This window comes from Carettochelys insculpta, chromosome 15 (genome assembly GCF_033958435.1).
Source record: "Carettochelys insculpta isolate YL-2023 chromosome 15, ASM3395843v1, whole genome shotgun sequence".
NCBI classification, from domain to species: domain Eukaryota; kingdom Metazoa; phylum Chordata; order Testudines; family Carettochelyidae; genus Carettochelys; species Carettochelys insculpta.
Window position 1 is genome coordinate 25,881,358 of NC_134151.1, and position 13,658 is coordinate 25,895,015.

Below are 13,658 nucleotides of genomic sequence, written 5' to 3' on the forward strand. Positions count from 1 at the left end.
TCTGTCCACATGGGGCCAAACGTTGGAAAAAATCCCTCCATCAAGACATCTCTTCCTCGTGAAATGAATTGTACAGGAATGTCAAAAGAATGCTCCTGACTTGCATACATTTGCTGACAGATCTGCAGTCTGGATGCACACTGTTGACAAAACTTCTGTCAACTGAAGTTTTGTCAATGGAAGCCTGCAATGCAGCCCTAGCCATCAAAACGTAGGACTGGGAGGGACCACGGTAGGTTATATAGTCTAGTCCCTTGCATGAACGCAGGACCAGGGAGGGGCAAACTACGGCTTCTGGCTTGCATCCGGCCCACCAGACATTTTAATCCAGCCCTTAAGCTCCCACTGGGAAGCAGAGTCAGGGGCTTACCCTGCTCCGTGCATGCCATAGCTCCGTGCAGTTCCTGGAAGCAGTAGCATGTCCCCCTTGCAGCTGGCTCCTATGGGTAATTGCAGCCAGAGGGCTCCATGTGCTGCCCTCTCCCCCAGCTCCCACTGGCTGGGAGCCATGGCCAACAGAAGCTGCAGGGGCGATGCTTGTGGATGGGGGAGAGTGCACAGAAGTGCCTGCCTGCTCCTTCTCATAGGTTCTGTATGGAAGGCAGACATGCTATGGCTTCCAGGAGCAGCTTAAGGAGATAAGCACAGCCCAGTGCCTAAACCCCTTACCCTCCCCTGTGCATCAACCCCCCACCAAAACCCTAATACCCCTTCCATGCCCCAAACTCCTGGGTCCCAGTGCAGAACAACCTCCAGCACCCCAGCACCTTCATCCCCAGCTGCAGCCCTCAGCCCTCCTCTACCCCAACCCCCTGTCCACAGGCCCTTCAGTCCTCCAAACCCCTCGGTCCCAGACCAGAGTCCCCTTGTGCACTCCAAACCCTTCATCCCTGGCCCCAGCCCACAGCCCACACCACCAACTGGAGCATTCACCGCCCCCACCCCCTTGCACTCTAACCCTCTGCCCCATCCCAGAGCCAAGTCCTGCATACCGAACTCTTCATTTCTGGACCCCACCCCGCCCCTCCAGAAACTGCACCCCCATCCAGAACCCTCACCCCCTCCCAGATCCCAGACACAATGTTATGAATATTCATAGCTCTCCTTACAATTTCCGTATCTTGATAATGGCCAGAGCTGCTGGTGGGGGTGGAGGGCAAAGGGATCAGTTGCCAAAGTAGCAGTGGCAGCGGTTGGAGCTCTGGGCCCCCATGAACTGCACCGGCAGCACAGCTCTGTCTGTGCATGCATGGGAGGGAGTGGGACGGCAGCACTGGAGTCCCAGCAGTACAAAGGGCTGAATGCCTTAGGCCTTGCCCCTTCTGCCACTGATCCAGCCTCCTCCCCTGAACCTTGCCTCGGAGTCCATGGTGGCTCTCGGTGGCGCTGGAAGTGACCCTCAAGTCAAAAAGTTTGCCCGTGCCTGATCTAGGCATCATTGTTTAACCTGTTCTAAAAAACCCTCCAGTGGCAGATTCCACAACCAGCTTTGTTCCAGTGCTTAACTACCCTTGTAATCTGGAAGTTTTTCATAATGTTTTAGCTAAATCTCTCTTGTTGCATTTCACATCTGTTACATTCTGTCCTCTCCACAGTAGTTAAGGAGTTTCTAGTTTGTATTTTCTTAAGTTCCGTAAGTTTTTAGAACGTATTTCATGACAACTTGAAGACATGAAAGAGAGGGAAGATTGAAAGAACTGGGCTTGTTTAGTTTAGAAAAGAGAAGACTGAGAGGGGACATGATAGTGGTACCTACAAGGAGGAGGGAGAACAATTGTTCTCCTTGGCCCGTGAGGATAAACTGCAGTAAGGAAGTTTAGGTGGGACAATAGGAAAAACTTCCTAACTGTTAGGGTGGTTAAACACTGGAATATAGTGCCTAGGGAGGTTGTGGAATCTCCATTACTGGAGATATTTAGGAGCAGGTTAGATAGACATCTATTGGGGATGGTCTAGACAGTGCTTAGTCCTGCCATGAGGTCAGCGGACTGGACTTGATGACCTCTCAAGGTGCCTTCCAGTTCCAGTGTTCTATGATTCTATCTAACTTGTCTAAGGAATTCTTAACTTTTTTTCCCATATTTACCCTCAGCTCTTACCCCAATTACATGGCTATTCATTATGTTAGTTGTCCAATCACTGCTAACATTTTCTGTGAAACTGAAACAGAAAAGGCATTTAACACTTCGGCTATTGCTGCATTTTCTGTTATTGTCTTTCCCTCCTCATTAAATAATGGGTCCACCCTGTCTTTTATATACCTCTTGCCTCTCATATTTGTTGTGCTTTAAGGTGTCCAGATAATTTAATCTCATTTTGTGCCTGAGCCTTTTTACTTTTGTCATTATATGCTTATGGTGGTTTTTTTTATATCCATCTTTCTTAATTTGACCTGACTTCTGCTTTTGGTAGAATTCTTTTTTGAGTTTCAGGTCCTTGAAGATCTCCTGGTTAAATCAGCGTGGTGTCTTACCATATTTCTTATCTTCCCTGTGCACTGGGATAGGTTACTTTTGCGCTCTAAATAATGTCTCTTTAAAAAGACTTCCAAATACTCCTGAACTACTTTTGATACATGCATTATGATACAGGTTTTAATTACATGATCACATATCAGGTTTTTTTTCCACGTGACATAAGTCTCATTTGGTGCACAGGATGGACAATAATCAATTAATAAGCAACTTTTCAATATTTTTTATCCTCATTGTTCAATGTGTAGCCTCCGCATCATATACAGGCCACTGTTCAAACCCTGCTCTGAAAACAGAATTATTAAGTTCCTGATGGGCTTTATTATGATATTCTGTAGTATCCAAATGCATTGCAAATATTAATTAATGTAAAACCTCTGTGTGGTGAGGAGCTATAATTATCCCCACTGCACAGATAGGGAGTGGAGGCAATTAACCTAAGAAGTATCAAATTTTGGGTGCCCAATTTGAGATGCCTAAGCACTTAGCACACAACACTTAGTATTATATGGCACTTAATCTGTTCAAAGGAAAGCTTCCATTGACTTAATTTAAAAACTCTGAGTGGTCACCACTTCTGCAAATCATCTCCCAGGTTCTCAAGTCTGGCACTAGAAAATGAAAAACCACACAGATACTACCCGTGAAAAGTTAGGTTTAAGTGACTTACTTAATATCACCCAGGAATTCTGTGGCAGAAGCAGAGATATAATACAGTTCTCCAGAGCAGCATTCAGCTATGAGATTCCCCCCTTTGTCTTCCTGAAGTCCCCTGCCTCATTCACTACATACTTTCCAACTTCTGCTACAAATGAAGCAGGATCCTACAGAAAACACAGCCCAAGTCCACCCCCTTCTTCACAGCACACCCCAGTTCCATCCCTGTAGCAGGTGCATCCTGTGCACCAAAGAAGGCAGGTGTTTTGGAAAAAAATAGTGTTATCACATACTTTTAGACTGTACCATACTGCACACGTACAGGGCGAGCAAACAGGTTGCACAAGCAAACTTCAGTCCCTGTCTCACAAGATTCCTTGTACATGTCTACTCCTTTGTTTTCCTTCTGTTTTGGCTTTTGTCTTCTCTACATTTGAATCAAATGGCTTCTTCCTCTGCAATGCCTGGGTGCCAGCAAGAAGGGGCTCTTAAAAACACAAGAGAGACATGCTCCCTGCTCTTACTTCTGGTACCTGGGTGAACCCCCAGCTGGGAATAGTTATTACAAGGAAAGATACTTTGAGCCACCATTGCCCTGATCTGGAATATGCCAGTCTCTCTGTCGCTAGGCCACATGATTAGTTTAGCAATTTGCAGTAGGAGCTGTGAGAGCAGGAGGCAATGCTCAGTGAGGACAGACTGTTAGGAGATTTTAGAAGCTAATCTCCAAGAAGTTGCTACTGAGAATTTGCAAAGTGCAATTTTACATGTTTTAAACTGTGGATGGATTATCACAGGGATGGCAAAAAGCACATCCTAGACATAAAAGTTGTCCTGCGTTTGCCCCCCTCTCCTTAATTTCTAGTCCCCGCTCCAAAGAATGGGGGCATTTCAAAGAAAAGGTTTTAAGGTATTTTTAATTTGGGCAAAACAGTATCTTACTGTTTTCCCTAACATTGTTCTTGGATATTGCTGAACTGTATTGGCTGAGCTACAAAATAAAAATAAAGCAGACACTCAACATGGAACATTATATTACAAATTGTTAAAGTTTGACAAAATTATAAATAACTGAACCCAGGGCCTTATAACGGGAATGTTTTTAATGGAAGGTGCAACTAGCTCAGTGTGTAACTATATACATAGAATTCTTAAGGAAGCTAACAATTAATTACTAATACAGATTGAACCTCTCTACTCCACCACTCTCTTATCTGGCAACACCCCTAATTCATCATGATTTTAGTTAGCTGGACAACCAGTTATCATGGGTGTGGCCAAAGTTCCTGTGGTCCCATAGTTTGTTTACAGCCACTAGTCCCGGCTCTCAGTGTTCTGTGCTGTTATTTAGCTCTTATTTACCCCTAAATGTCTTCTTAGAACCCAGTGAATGGTGGAAATGTTGGTAAAGCTGCTAGACAATATTCACCTCCTGTGGTCCAGCAAATCCTCTTGTTCTGCACTGGTCAGGTGCTGAGGCTGCAAGGATAGAGAGGGTTGATCTGTGGACAGTTTTAGGTCTAATCAATTCAGCAGAACTCTGCCTGAGTATGTTTGAAGGGTGAAAGTAGACTATATGGTGAAATATACTACAGTACTCTGCAGCAAAGATGTAAAACTCCGCAGCTTAAGACAGAGCTATTGCAGTGGTATTTGACTGTTTCTGTAAAATACTGCAGTATATTTGAAGGGGAAAGTACATTTTACAACCTCTTCAATTTAATTCAGTCAGTGCAACTTTTTAGTTCCAACGCACCCCTTCCAGACTTTCATTGGGCATTTTTCAAAAAACTGCTCCTTTTAATTTTCATCCAGCCGTTTTGGAACTGTACAGCATATCTAAGTTATTTGACAGGATCTGTGAGCAACCCCAAACAAGAGGAAATAATGAGGGAGTAGCTCTTTGAGCAAACCTAAGCAAACTGCAGTGTCTATTTGAAAGGTCTCCATTAAAGGGGGAAAAAAGCATAAACTGGCTGAAACAACCAGGCTGTTTAGGAAGGTTGGGCACCTCCTCCCTCCTACTTCCTGCCCTCCACCCAAGATCCCTCACTGCATAGAAATAACTGTTCTTCCCACCGAGTAGGTGTCTAGTTTAAGCAGCCAGCGGTGGGTGTGGCCGGCGAGATATTGGCGCTAGGTCCTGCTGCTGCTGCCACCACCACCACCACCACAGAAAATAGGCAGAGCAGCAGCTGCTGCTACAAACCCTTCGAGAGCTCAGTCCCCGAGTGAAGTGCATTGTTGGTGCAGGACAAGGTCGCGCTGAGAACGGGAACGGGCAGCTGCCCCTTCCTGGGAAAGCGGTGCAAAGTTTGTTGCGTTTTTTAACCCTTTATGGTTTGGCGGGTGGGGGCGAAGGGCGGGAGACAAACAGCCCTCACAAACCATCCCCAACAGGAGGAGGATTTCCAAATCTCCCCTGCCCGCTGGGGTTGCTACCCTTCCCCCGCAGCCTCCCGCAGAAATGATCCAAATAACGGGGGGCGGGGGAACCCGTTTACTAAGGCGGGGAGGGTTCAGATACCCCCATGCCCCACCCACCTGCCCAGCGAAGTTTGTTCGCCTCGAGGCATAAGCCCTGGGTCGCATTTTTATGCTGATCGTACCGCCCTCCCCCCTTCCACTCGCAGCTTGCAGTTTCAAGCACTTCTGGGCACTGCACGCCCCCTCTTGCCCCTCCCGAGGGTCTCCCGCAGGATGTATTGGGGTCCCTTTTTCTGCCTTGCCCAGAGCCTTGTTATGTTGAAGAAACGGCTTTTTGACGCAGCAGAAATGGCAAATTTTAAGTACGTCATTAATATGGCGCCAAAAGATTTTTTTTAAGTATAAGCTTATTTTTTTAAGGTTGCAGCAGCAGCAGCCCAGTGTACGCCTGTGCACAGAGCGCGGGGAAGAAAGGGGGAGCGAAACGGGGAGGGGGAGAGCAAAGAAAGTGTGCGTCTTCCACGCTGTGAGTGTGCACTCCACGCCGTAAGTGTGCACGGCGGCTGGCGCGCGTGGTGTGTGCGAGTGTGAGGCTGGGGAGCATTGCGAAAGCGACCTGAGCAGACTTGTACAGTGTGTGTGAGCAACTCAACCAGCCTCTACCCAGAGCCAGAGAGATGGGGACCCAACGCAGCGGGGGGAGGTGAACGGTGGGGAGGGGGCTGGCCGGGGGAGGGGGAGGCAACCCGTGCACAAACACAACCAGAGATGGGACCCGCGTCTGCTGCACCTGGACCTGATGCTGCTCAGGAAGAAGCGAGAAACAAGAAAAAGAGAAATTGAAGACAGAATTGCGGGGGGCGGGGGGCTGGAATAATCGTTCTTGAGCCTCATAATTTAAAAAAGTCACTTCTCCGGCCCTCCTCGCCGCCCCCCGCCCCAAGTAAAAAGGCCAGCGGCAGAATCGGTGGTGGTTGCAAAGAGATCCTAAGGAAGTCTGGTTTAAAAAGAAACAGAAACACGCACATAGGGCTCGCGGGATCGTGCACACCGAGCGGCCATCTCGGCTGGAAGCGAGTCTTTTGGGTTTGCATCCATGGAGTTACTTTGTATCCACTCCTAAGAGGCGGGTGTCATCTTCGGATCCCGCGGGGGGGGTTATTTCCCCCCCCCCCGTCCTCCCCAGCAATGATACCAGATTGATCGTGCAAAGGGGGTTTCCTGATCGTCTCAATCGCTGGAGCATCCCCCGCCCCCCTCCACACTCCTCTTTTGTAACCTGAGGGACAGACTCAACTCTCTGGACACTCTCCCGCAAAGGTAAAGGGTGAAGGATGATTGCATTGTAGATGGCTTTCCTTTGCAGCTGAGCTTTATTTTGCATCTCTCGAGCTTCTCCCCCCACGCCCCCATGTCGCTGAGCTAGGAAGGTGCGGGGGAAAAATGTGCAGCATTTTACCGAGAGATTGCGCATGTTGGTCACTCATGTTTCAGAGAGTGAAGGGGGGAGCAGCAGGAATGTAAACAAGAACTTTTAAAGGGTCGGCGCAAAGGGGGGTTTGCGATTATTTTCCGAATTAATGACTGCGGCAGAGCTCACCCCACACCACCTCGGGGTCGGTTTCTTTTTGCAGCGGGCAGAGCACGGCACATCGGGGTCCAGCGAGATCCGGCTGGTTTGGGCCGGGCCCCGGGGAGGCAGGGAGGGCGGCGAATGGTGCCCCAGCCAGGGCAGCTCAGCCCGGGAGAGACATGAGTTTCATTTTGTGGATACGCAGCACGTTTGGGAGCCTGGCAGCTGGTGCACATGATCCTCACAGCTCCGCTCACGTGCTGGGGCTGCTAGGTCCCTGCCGACCCAAACAATGCACGGGGGGGGGCAGCTGTGGCCCCTCGGGGAGCGTGGGGGGGGGGGCGGCCTGGGTTCCCTGCGCGCCCCGGGGTTGCAGCCCTGCCGTAGTGGCGGGTGGGGGCGGGCCCGCGTGCGTCGCTGGGGACCCGGGGGGAATGGAAATGTACAGGCGGCCGCGGGAGCCCGGCTGCGCGGCGGACACAAGACTGTAGGGGGCATGGCTGTTGTTTACCTACTCAAACTCTCACGGCTCCCGGCGACTCCTCCGGGGGCGTCTCATCCTCGGCTCCCTCCCCGCCCCCTGCAGCCAGGCTCCGCTCCCTCGCTCCAGCCTGCCGCTGCGTCCCTCTGCCGCGCCCGGACCTCGGCTGCCCGCCGCGCGTTCCTGGGCTCGGCCTCTGCCCCGCCGCCCCCTGGCTCGCGGCCCCTTCTCTCGCCTGCCCCCGGCTCTCGCACGGCCCCTCCCGTGGCAGGTGCCTTTCTCTCGAGCGCACTCCCTGGCCGGCAGCCCCCGGCGGCTTGTTCTCTGCGCGGGTCACGGCTGTGCTTCCGCAGCGGCCGAGGGAAGGGCTTCAAGCGGAGATGGGGACAAGAAGTCCTGACATGGAGCAACAAAGACTCCCGCCCCTCCCGGGGCGGGGGGACGACCGTAGACATTCTCTACCCCGGCCTTCTCACTTGGGGACTTGGGTACATCCGTTAGCACAGCCTCTCCGCCTCCACCCTTCTCTGGGTCTCAGCAGCCCTTCTCTCCACTCTCCCACGCTCCAAGTCCTTCTGCACATCCATGCTCTCACCGGCTGGCCCTGTTTCCCACCCCCAACCTCTTACGGCCCCTCTCAGGGATGCACTCCATGCCTCGGCCTCTTTCACTGCCACTGAGAGCCACAGTCTCCCACTGGCCTGCTGATGCTTGCGCTTTCTGTCCCCGCCAGTATCTCACTGGCTCCCTGGTGTTTACCTGCTTCATTCTTTTACTGATCTCCTATCTTCCTCTTTCTGTTTCACTGATTTTTCTACTCCCCCAGCCGTTTCATGCTAGATTTTGCCGACTTCCTCTAGGGGGAAGCAAAACGCATCAGAGATAGCATATTCTGTAATGTTTATTTTGCAAAGCAAGTACCCTGCTTCCTTGTACACCATGTGCTCATAGTTTACAGAAAGATGTGTGAGCTCTAGATGTTTTTTTTCCCCTCTTGAATAACTGGACAAATTCCTGGAGGTCCCACCAGTGTCTCTGGGGAATCATTTAATGACATTTGCCTCCTAGTTCACACAGTTGTGACCGGTTTTTTTTACCGACTGGTATGTCTCTTTGGTGGAGCATCTAATGGAATTTTAATTTTAGGAAGTGGGCTTACATTTAATTTGGAGCTAACTGCCTTCCAAATAACAGCAAATCCATCTGCCAATTCCCCTCCTTGAAAGGTGCTATCTGAGTAAGAAAGTGTGGGAAGTTGGGAACTGCTTCTGAAGGGTGCCAACGCTACTGAATTTTCAGGCTCGGCTGCAACTGTGGAAAGACCCTTGTGTCCCGAAGTCTCATTGTGATTTTTGAACAGCAAGTGTAAATCTCAGACTACCTGGCAGGATGCTCTTTCCAAATGCCAAACCAATTTGTTTCCCCCTCACCGCCCCAATACCAGCTATCATTAAAAATACTGCAATTACTGTTTTAAATTTGGTTTCCCCCTTACCAGTAAGGTATTTGGAAATGAGGATTTGGCTCCATTTAAGGTGGAACTCAGCCTTTCTTGGGTAAAACATCTTGGTCTTAGGAACTATTTGACTTTCAACCATTTATTAGCTGTTAAGGTAATTGTGAGCTACAAGTAAAAATTGTTTGGAAAAGGTTAGGGGATTTATTGGTAGGAAAGTACAGGTGGGGTTTTTGAAAATCAAGGTTATGTCCAGATACTGGGGGATGTAACTGAGTTAAAGGTAGGAGCAATTAATATAGTACAAGGGTGATTCTGCTAATAAATCATTTGCACCAAGCTCTGAAAGTTGCCTGGCTGTTCCTCAAACAGCCAGTTCAATAAAGACTTCATCAGGTGGGATTTTGTACATGTTTGGGTGCCATTAACTCCTCTGGACTTCAGCTGGAGTCAAGGATGCTCAACAACATGCAGAATGGAGCCACTCATTCTGCGCACAGCATGCGGTGTCCATCATTACTCTTGTCTCTCTGTGCATAACGAACTTTCAGTGTGTGACATCCTCTTGGGCACAGGGTAACTTTCTTGATCACTCTGATGAGTTTAGACACGTGGAGAGAGCTGGTTAATGAGAGGATGAAAATAAAAGTCAGAAAAGGAAAGTAAAGTCATAAATGCGAGCAACAAAGAAAAAATTTCCCCTTGTAGATGTGGAAAAAATGCAAAGCAGAGGAAGTAAGCGGGAGTTGTTTTCTTTTAAATTTAAATGAGATTAAAATTTGCTGCAGGAAATGTGCTTAGTGCAGAGAAGAACAAAGATATTTGTCTCATACTGAGACACTTTAGATGCCCTTTGCATTAACACATTGGAACTGACTGCAACCCACACATAAGTTAATGGGTCAGGTTCACCACTCCGGATGCTGTGGGGAACCATCTGACACCACCCAGGCCTGTGGGGATGCTGCTGCAGAGGGTGCGTTCATCCCTGGAAAAGAGCAGCAATAAACTCCAGTTGAGGCTTCTCATTGGAAGTCTGCTCAGGAGAGCCAGCAAGCTGGGACCCATCCTGTCTCGTGCACGCTACACACATTTCTGCAACTGCTCTGGCCAACTTCAGGCTCTCTGCCAGAGCAGGGATTGTGGGTGGTTTGAAGACGTGGGAAGGTCTGGGAAGGACTGTGCAGGAGGGGACCAGAGGGCAATATTTTTTCCCTAATTAACATTGCAAAGTGTTTAAGCTGCAGTGAGGGTAGACCAGAAGTCAGCATATGGGGGACAGATCCTAATTTACGAAGTATGCAATAAACCTCTTTTTAACACATGCAGTGATCTGCTGGAATATTAGCAGGGATAGTCAATTGAACTGATCCCTGGCACCCCTTGGTGTCATCTCCCTTTCCCTGGCCAGCCTGGTCACATCCCCCAGACTCTCGCTGTCTCCCTCATGTTCTTGAGCACCAAGCTGGCCAGGACCCTGATCTCTCCCTTTCTCTGTCTCCTTCTTTCTCAGTCCTCTACATGGTAAAGGAAGATCCCCTCTGCCTCTCTGTCCCCTACCCAAAGCTGTATGCAGCAGGCTTTTTTTTCCTGTCTCCCAGGAATAATCTCCAGCAGTCTGAAATCTCTGCTTGCTTGCCCTGCTCCCTTTCCCGCACACCTTAGTTTATGAGGATCTGCCTGCCCTGCCAGACTTTACCACCAGGACCAGAAATGCAGAAGATTGACCAAGATCAACCTGGATACCAAAGCTTTCTCATTTCTCTAGACGTGAGACATTCCTTGGGTCACAAGGGTCAGGCTGCCCCCATAGGTGACAACCAGGGAATTAGTGCTTAGGCTGAGTGTGTTGATCAGACATCACGGTGCATAGCCAGTTCACTCCTGCCAGAAGCTAAGACCTTAATCAGACTGTGGCTCAGGGCTAAAAAGATAAACAGCTGAGGACTTCTCCAGACCTGAGTGTAGGGCTGGTGATAAGGGAGACCTGGTCTGCCATGCTCTACTGAATCCACCTCAGGGCTCTAGAAGCAACAGGTGTTCCTGCTACAGGGTTACCAGGGAAACATGGACTCACTTCCTTGTCTCCCAGCGGCAAAGCGGAGTAAACCCCTTTCCTTGGGCTGCTTCCTACAGACAGCTGGTGGGGCTGCTCTGTGACCTCATCTCCACATTGAGCAGCTCACCATCCACTTCCTCTCTAGGTTTCCCCAGCTCCTAGGGCCGTGGTTGACCTTCTCTCAGAGCAGCTGAAGGGGTTATCCTCTCCCATAACTGGTCAAGGGTTCTGCTGGCACTTACGCTGGTGCCTTCCATGGCCTGGCCCCAACTGAGTTGAAGGACCTGTCTTTTATTCTTTCTTCCTCACGCCTTTACATCCAGGCTGGGTCCACACGTGCCCCTTCCTTTCGAAAGGGGCATGTTAATGAGTGGGTTCGAAAGATGCTGATGAGGCGCTGCAATGGATATGCAGCACCTCATTAGCATGATGGCGGCCGCAACGATTCAAAAGTGCGCCTTTTCGAATCGCGCGCCGCCCGTGGAGACGGGACCTTCCGAAAGGACCCTCCCTAATTTTCGAAAGCCCTTCTTCCTATCTGGTGATCGGGAGAAGGGCTTTCGAAAGCTGGGGGGGTCCTTTCGGAAGGTCTCGTCTCCACGGGCGGCGCGCGATTCGAAAAGCTGCACGTTCGAATTGCTGTGGCCGCCATTATGCTAATGAGGCGCTGCATATTCATTGCAATGCCTCATTAGCATATTTCGAACCTGCTCATTAACATGCCCTTTTCGAAAGGAAGGGGCACGTGTGGACCCAGCCACAGTGAGTGGGGGGTGAAGCTGGGTCAGGTGAGCTCCCAAATTGGATTAACTCCCTCTGACCTGCGGTGAGGCCACATTCCTGGATTATTTACCAGCAGAATCAGGGAACTGGGGAAGGAGGAATTAGGACCAGTGTGTGCATTTGCTTACCAGGCTTTAGTAATGCTCCATAGAGGTTTGTTAATGTGGTGAAGCTAATTCAGTAATTGGGAAGCAGTGCGACATCCACTGAAACCTTGGGAGCTGCACCCCTAACCGCAGGAGGGATGAATTTGACCCGTGGCCTTTTTTGCACAGCAACTCTGCCCCTTAACTTACCTGAATAGTTTGTTCTGTTGTTATCCAAGAGCCATCTAATATACCACATGTAAAAGCCCCACTGGAGTGCATAAGAGTTTTGTTTGAATAATGACAGAGATCTGCAGGATTAGGCTCCAAAAGTGTAAAGGTAAAATTTATGTCACAGCCCAAAGTAGATGAATCACCCTGTGACTGTATAACATCTAAAATCTCTGCATTTCTTTCTCTGTGTGTTGTACCTGTCTAATTGTCTATCATATAAACCTCAAGACAAGGCAAAGGGAAAACACAATGAGCTGTCCCATTCTTTTAATTCACAAATATGAAATGGCAGTAAGCAGGAGTTGTTGTAGGAAGCGTTACAGATTTAGAAAAAAGTTTCTGAAGTTGTCACTGGGGACACTGCTTTCCATTTGTATTTCTGTTTCCTCATCTTAGTACCAAACAGGGAAGTGGTTTCTCACAGCTCCCACTGCAGTTTAGGAAGAAAACACAGGATTCAGTGTAATTTTCACAATCACCAGTAAACAAGACATCATTGGAGAGGGGAAGTTAAGAGCATAAGGGAAGGTCTCAGGATACACATATACCCCAACCCTCCAAAACAAACCATGAATATTTGATCACCAAATAATTTTTATTGTAATTTTCTTTCCAGAGAACCTATTTATATTAATTAGAGTTTAATATAGTGTCTCCAGTCATGTGCCAAATCAGTTTAGGAATTTGTGAATAGAGGTTCTGGTATAAGCCTATCTTTAATGTTAAAGAATGCCTCCATGGGAGACACCTTTGCAGTCTAAATTATATTAGCATGTTATTTTGTTCATGCTCTTTAGTGACCTGCTGTAAAAGTGGTCTCAGGAATCGCCTGCTTGGAATGCATATTTGGAGAAAGTACAAGAAACCCCCAGCTTACAAATAGGTTGTGTTCCAAAAGTTTGTAAGTTGGTTGTTTGGAACTGGGAACACATTTTCCCATAGAAACAATGTTATATATGGTTGGTAGGTTGAAGTCAATGGAGAACTGCTGGAAAACGTGGAGCACTTCCCATTCCTTGGAAGTCATCTTTCTGCTAAAGTCAACATTGATGCGGAAATCCAGCATTGTCTGAGCCCTAGAATTGTAGAACAAAAGAGCTGGAAGAGACCTAAAAAAGCCATCGAGTCCAGCCCCCTGCTCTAAGCAGGACCAAACCCATGAGATCAGCCCCGCCAGGGTTTTGTCGAGGTGGGACTTAAACACCTCCAGGGATGGAGACTCCACTACTTCCCTGGGTAGACCATTCCAGTGCTTCATCACCCTCCTAGTGAAAAAGTTTTTCCTAGTGTTCAATCTGGACCTTTCCAACCGCAACTTGAGACCATGGTTCTGTGTTCTGCTATCCGTGACCCCTGTGAACAGCCTCTCTCCAGCCTCCTTGCAGCCTCCTTTCAGTAAGTTGAAAGCTGTTATCAAGTCCCCCCTCA

At 48.9% G+C, this 13,658-nt stretch overlaps 1 protein-coding gene and 1 long non-coding RNA gene across 5 annotated transcripts in view; one reads left to right on the forward strand and one right to left on the reverse strand.

Moving 5' to 3' along the window:
* The window catches only part of LOC142020964 (uncharacterized), a 69,123-nt gene extending 61,338 nt beyond the window's left edge, over positions 1–7,785 (reverse strand). For 2 of the 4 annotated variants that reach the window (XR_012647578.1, XR_012647575.1), the window contains exon 1: positions 7,647–7,785. This is a non-coding gene — a long non-coding RNA (uncharacterized LOC142020964). Of the gene's footprint in view, positions 1–4,560; positions 4,611–7,642 lie in introns of all 4 variants that reach the window. The other 2 variants (XR_012647577.1, XR_012647576.1) reach the window with 2 other exon arrangements.
* The window catches only part of JADE2 (jade family PHD finger 2), a 177,172-nt gene continuing 169,852 nt past the window's right edge, over positions 6,339–13,658 (forward strand). Inside the window, exon 1 of the mRNA XM_075009276.1 lies at positions 6,339–6,878. The gene's annotated coding sequence lies outside the window, so the exon portion shown is untranslated. The remainder of the gene's footprint in view (positions 6,879–13,658) is intronic.